We start from the raw sequence: 6359 nt of genomic DNA, 5'->3' as shown, positions 1-6359 counted from the left end.
CAAGGAGTTTACTCTCCAGCAAAACTTGGGTAATTATTTGTTAGGCAAGAAGCAATTTATAGATGTTGTAGTAGAGACAAAGAGAGTCTACATTTTATTGGGAAAAAAAAGTAACAGTGATTCGAAATTTCCTGAAGCTGTGACACCTATTCTGGTGGAATTTTAAGATTTGTTCCCCAATGAGCTACCACAGGGTTTACCACCTCTTCGGGATATACAACACCAAATTGATTTGGTATCAGGTTCTACATTACCAAATCGACCTCATTATCGTATGAGTCCTACAGAACATGAGGAATTAAGGCGCCAAATGGAAGAGTTACTAGAAAAGGGATTTATCCATGAAAGTCTTAGTCCCTGTGCAGTCCTTGCTTTATTGACTCTAAAGAAAGATGGTTCTTGGAGGATGTGCGCGAACAGTCGAGCTATCAATAAAATTACAATTCGATATCATTTTCCAATCCATCGATTAAATGACTTTTTAGATCAACTCAATGGAGCAACAATTTTTACCAAACTTAATTTGAAAAGTGGTTGCCATTAAATTCGAATACGACCTGAAGATGAATGGAAAACGGCTTTTAAAATTCGTGAAGGGTTATACGAGTGGTTGGTAATGCCGTTTGGCTTATCCAATGCTCTGAGTACTTTTATGCGAGTCATGAATCAAGTTCTTCGCCCTTTCATTGGAAAGTTTGTGGTTGTTTACTTCGATGATATACTTATATATAGCACCAATCACGAGTTACATCTACAACATTTGAGAGAAGTGCTTTCAGCGTTAAGAGCAGCAAGTTTATACATAGAAGTAAACAAGTGTATTTTCTTGACAGAGAAAGTATTATTTTTTAGATATGTGGTGTCGAAGGATGGTATATTTGTTGACCAATCAAAAGTGGATGCTATTCGAGATTGGCCTCCACCAACTACTTTATCCGCCACTAAAAGTTTCCATGGATTGGCCTCCTTTTACAGACGATTCATTCCTCATTTCAGTACTATTATGGCACCAATTACAGATTGCATGAAAGGAGGACAATTCTCTTGGACAGAGGCAGCTACTAAGGCATTCAAGATTATCAAAGAAAAGTTGACTACTACCCCAGTACTTGCTCTACCAGATTTTTTGCTCACTTTTGAGGTACATTGTGATGTTTCTAAGGTCGGCATTGGAACTGTTCTTAGCCAATAGATAAGCCTATAGCTTATTTTAGTGAGAAGTTGAATGGAGCAAAGGCACACTACAACAGTTATGACGTGGAATTTTGACGTAGTAGTCCAAGCATTAAAACATTGGCGACATTATCTAATTCATAAAGACTTTATTTTATACACTGACCATGCCGCGTTAAAATACCTCAATAGTCAAGACAAGCTCTCTCACAGACATGCCACGTGGACAACATTCCTTCAACAAGTTACTTTTGTGGTGAAGCACACCTCTGGTGAATCCAACCGGGCAGCAGATGCACTTAGTCGACGAACTTCTTTATTGGCACAGATGCATAATCAAGTTCTCGGATTTAACACATTTCAAGAGTTATATGCTTCTGATCCTTACTTTGCTCCTATATTAGAAGACATTGGTGTAGGGTTTCGCTCAGATTATCATTTACATGACAAATTCCTTTTCAAGAGTAATCAGTTGTGTGTTCCTGACTTAAGTTTGAGATTGAAAATCATTGCAGAGTTACATAACGAATGGCACATGGGTCGTGACAAAACTTTGGCTCTAATAGCCAACACTTATATTTAGTCTACTATGAGGTGTGAAGTCTATCACTATGTCGAGACTTGTCGCATTTGTCAAGTTTCCAAGGGCGCAACAACTAATACTGGGTTATATATGTCTCTACCGATTCCAACACAACCTTGGGCTAACATTAGCATGGATTTTGTTTTGGGATTACCCCGCACTCAGAGGGGTATGGATTCAATATTTATTGTTGTTGATCGATTCTCGAAAATGGCTTACTTCATTGCTTGCAAAAAGACCACAGACGCTTTGACTGTTGCTCGTCTATTCTTCAAGGAAGTCTATAGATTGCATGGTTTACCGAGTTCTATAGTATCTGACCGGGATATAAGATTTCTTAGCCATTTTTGGAAGACATTATGGAAGTTGACTAACACTCGCCTAAATTTCAGTAGTGCTTACCACCCACAAACAGATGGTCAAACCGAAGTTGTCAATCGCTCTTTAGGAAACCATCTACATAGTCTAGTTGGCGATAACCTGAAGATGTGGGATCAAAAGTTATATCAAGTCGAGTTTGCTTATAACCGTGCAGTTAAGCACAGTACTGGTTTAAGCCATTTTCAGGTGAATTACGGATATAATCCACGAGCTCCCATCGACTTGGCTCCAATTCCAGATTTAGTTCGCAAAAGTAGTAAAGCAGAAGACTTTATTAAGCAACTTAAGAAAATTCATGAAACTATGCAAGAGTCTTTGAAGCAGACAACCGAAGGTTATAAAATTGTGGCAGACAAAAAACGTCGAGCTTTGGAATTTCAAGTGGGAGATCTTGTTTGGGTTGTCCTAACTAAAGATAGATTCTCAGTTGGTGAGTACAACAAGCTTTCTACCAGGAATATCGGCCCTTTGAAGATTATAGAGAAGATAAATCATAATGCCTACAGATTAAAGCTTCCTAGTCATATCCGCACCGCAGATGTATTTAATGTCAAGCATCTTATTCCTTACAGAGGTGATCATGATGAAGATGTTGTTGCTGACACTCCGAATTCGAGGGCGAATTCTCTCCACCCTGGGGGCACTACTACAAAAATGACCTTTACTGACACTTAGTTTCTAACATTTTGTAAAAAGTATCAGTAATTGTATGCATATGCACCATTTTCCGCTTTTAACAAATAAGTATCACAAATTACTGATATCAGTGTGTCAGTAAATTAAGTATCAAAAACCACTGGCACTGAAGTATCAGAGGTTAAAAAAAAATTACTATGATTTGTAAATCTTCCGACTCGAACCAAAGACTTTTAAAATTTAAAGTTTTTACATTTGAACCAAAGACCACATGACCTACAGATTCAAGATACAAGTATTTTTTAAAAAAATTAAAAACAAAAATATAATAGCAAAAGTAAAATCCCTAATCTCTTTCCCTCATTTCATCATATTGTCAATCGAAAACAAAACAAATCACTACCACGCCGCCGACATACCCAAAATCTCTTTCGCCACTTTCGTCACCACTCTCGACTAGCCACTGCCGTCACTACTTTCGACTAGCCACTGCCGTCATCTCCGATGCACCAAAGTCTGTTCTCTATATTTTTGTCTCTTTTGTTGTCGTCATCTCCTATCATATCTCGTGCACCAAAGTTGGAAACCCACTGTCGTAACTTATGATTTTTGACCGTCACCGGTAACTAATCCACTGCGATCATCACCAATAGGCCGTAACTACTTCCAGTTATCATCAATACTTAGCCGTTCGTCACCGGTAATAACTTCTCAGCCTCTGTCAGCCGCTCTATCACTGTCGCACTGCCTCAATCTCCGTCGTCGCTGCTATACCACCACAATCTCTATTCAAGGTAACCTTAAATGGATAAATAGAGCATGAAGAAAAGAGATAATGGACCTAAGTGTCCTGTGACGAGTAAGAGAAATCAACGGGTATCCATGCCTTTTTTGTTTTGTATAGAGAATTCTTTAAAATTGCTCTACTAAATGTCATGTACTTCTTACTGAAACTAACTGCTTCTACATATGATTTTATAACAAACTTTTAAGATCAATTAACATTGTGGCTTTAGGTTCCTTAAAGCCACAATTGATTTTAGATCTATTGATTTTATTTTAAATTTTGTTTTTATCATAAATGAGCAGCTGATTTTTTTTTCTGGAATAGAAATTGCAAGAGAGTTGACAATACAAGGCAAACAACCTTTGTCAGATACCATACATTGAATCCTTTGGCCCCGAATAAATTGCTTATCTGGGTGGTATGTTAAGACTTTTTGTTCTTTCTTCATTTAAATTGATCCATTTTATCTCTTTGCATATGAAAGAAAACAGAGATGTTGTTTGGTTGCTGAGAAAATAGCTCAGAGAAAGAGATGTTTCTGGAATCTGTACATTACACTGGAAACTAAGCAGGGCAGTGCCCTTACCATTCGCTGTAATATAATTACTCTTTTTCATAATTCAATTAACTAGAATGAGATTCTCATAAAGTTAAGTGGAGTGCTATGGATAGCAGTAAAATTAGACTGCTTTTTTCTTCTTTTTTTCTCCTCACTAGATGAGAAGTTGGTTAAGCCAACTCTACTGCATATAAAATTATTTGAGAAATGAAATCTTCAGCCAGGATACTGCTAGGAGTATTAGGGAAACAACCTTTTGGGCAGCAAAGAAATAATTAACTATGCGATTAGTTTAATAGTAATCATTGATTACCTTCAGAAATCAAACCTCATGTTTAAGTGGCTGGAAGAAGTATAATACACTTAATGCTTTTCTTTTCCCCTATGTAGCTGGAAGAGCATATCTTTATTTTTGATAACTATGATCATACCTCTAACTGCGTGCATTGGTATCATAATTTTGACTGAGGTTGCTGGTTTTGTCAACTTGTAGACCTGGTTCTTCTGCGAATTTGGGCACTCAGTGGTTTGTGCTGACTATCTTACACTTTGAAAGTGGTTTGCGCTGACCAGCTTACACTTTAAAAGGGGTGCATCATGGTATGCAGTTTTCTTGTTTGTTTAAATGATATGCCTTTACAATTATTAAATGATTTGCTTCTGCATCATTCTTTATTTGAGAAATATATGTCAAATAAACATGAGCTTACAAATTTTGCATGTTTGTATCTCTACTCCAACTAAATAGTTTTCACAGCCAAAATTTATTAGTGCGTGAGTGCTAAACTTGTGTTCATATAAAAAGTTGAATGGTTAAATACTTAAATAGAATTATTCAATTATTCTTTTTTTATTTGACATTATTCTCATTTCTTCATTTTAAAAGTTGCGTTTTGCATGCAAAACTTCGTTGATAGTTGTGTCAAATTGTCACTGTACTTAAGCCTAAATATTTTTTTGCTTCAACCTAATAGCCAAAAATTAGAACTCCATGATCGCCAGCATGGCAAATCTAGCGGCTCACACAACCACCAGAATCCCACTCTCTTCATTGACCAAACATGAAAAACAAAAAAACTTATAAGGCCATTAAAGAATATGAAGACATTTTTTTTATTTTAAGTCTTAATTTTTATTAGTTACTTCACTTATGAATTAGCTCGACTTATTAAAAGCCACTAAGGCCCATCTTACTGCACATCACTCACTTACGATTTAAGAGAGGTTAATGACAGCAATCAAAAAAGTGGTAGCTAGATTCTTTTTAAAAAATTTTGTCTCTCTCTATATTAATTAACTGATGAACATTTAATGATTGGCACACTGCGTATTGTTGGAGAGATTATGTGAATAACCATGAGATGTACAAAACAATTATATGGATTAATTGCGAGGTTGTTATTAGTGGGGATATGTTACAATATTGTTGCTTGTATGTCATGAAAGAGCTCTTGCGACTTCATAATCAATGGGCTACATATGTTGCCAAGTTAATTATAGCCCAAAATCACAAGGTAATATATGAGTAATTTATGATGATTTTTTCTTCCAAATATCCAAGATTTATTATTTGTTGTGTACTAATTGATTTTATGTACTTGTAGGTGGGAAAAAAATGAAGCCACATATGGATATTTATTGACACTCTTGTGCTTCTTTTTGTCCGTTAATGTTTGTTGAAACTTAATTTAGTACTTTATTGTCTAGAACTTGTCGAAAGCTTAATTTGATACTTATGTTTTTCTTTTCCAAACAGTGGTGTAGTTGAATTACATTAATTTAAATTATGTATTTGGAATGTTTGTTATGTGAATTGTGTTGTGAGATTTGGTATATTTAATATATTTTGAGTTTTCTTTTGATTGTAGAAAAAAAATATAATTAAAATAAAAATATACTATTAACAAAAGCAGCATAACATCAATAAATACTAACACTAAATATTTTAAAATGACATTAATAATATTTTACGTTAATGAATCAATGTGCTCCTGATACTGTAGTCACATTAATCATTGACATGTAAATAATATCATCAAACACTGATACCATCGTGTCATTATTTTAGTGATACTATTGTGACAAAAATTATTGACACAAAAATCACTGACACTAATTTTCAGTGTCAGTGTGTTCTGGCTGGAGCATTATTGACACAATTAACAAGTGTCAGGAAAAGTAATTACTGACACTAATTTAGTATCAGTAAAGCCCATTTTTCTAGCAGTGGGGGAATGATG

At 35.3% G+C, this 6359-nt stretch overlaps 1 long non-coding RNA gene across 2 annotated transcripts; it reads left to right on the top strand.

Moving 5' to 3' along the window:
* Nucleotides 1–3153: 3153 nt before the first annotated feature.
* Nucleotides 3154–5872, top strand: LOC112101609. Of its 2 annotated transcripts, XR_002907633.1 has the most exons (4): nucleotides 3154–3649; nucleotides 3885–3978; nucleotides 4613–4719; nucleotides 5724–5872. It is a non-coding gene; the product is annotated as an uncharacterized LOC112101609 (long non-coding RNA). The 2 variants fall into 2 exon arrangements; XR_002907632.1 differs by lacking the exon at nucleotides 5724–5872 and having other exon boundaries at nucleotides 4613–5067.
* The last annotated feature ends 487 nt before the right edge of the window (nucleotides 5873–6359 follow it).

The sequence above is a fragment of the Citrus clementina genome, unplaced genomic scaffold (assembly GCF_000493195.1).
Source record: "Citrus clementina cultivar Clemenules unplaced genomic scaffold, Citrus_clementina_v1.0 scaffold_1, whole genome shotgun sequence".
NCBI lineage: Eukaryota > Viridiplantae > Streptophyta > Magnoliopsida > Sapindales > Rutaceae > Citrus > Citrus x clementina.
Note: the sequence above shows the minus strand (reverse complement) of the source record. Positions and strands in the feature narration are given on the sequence as shown.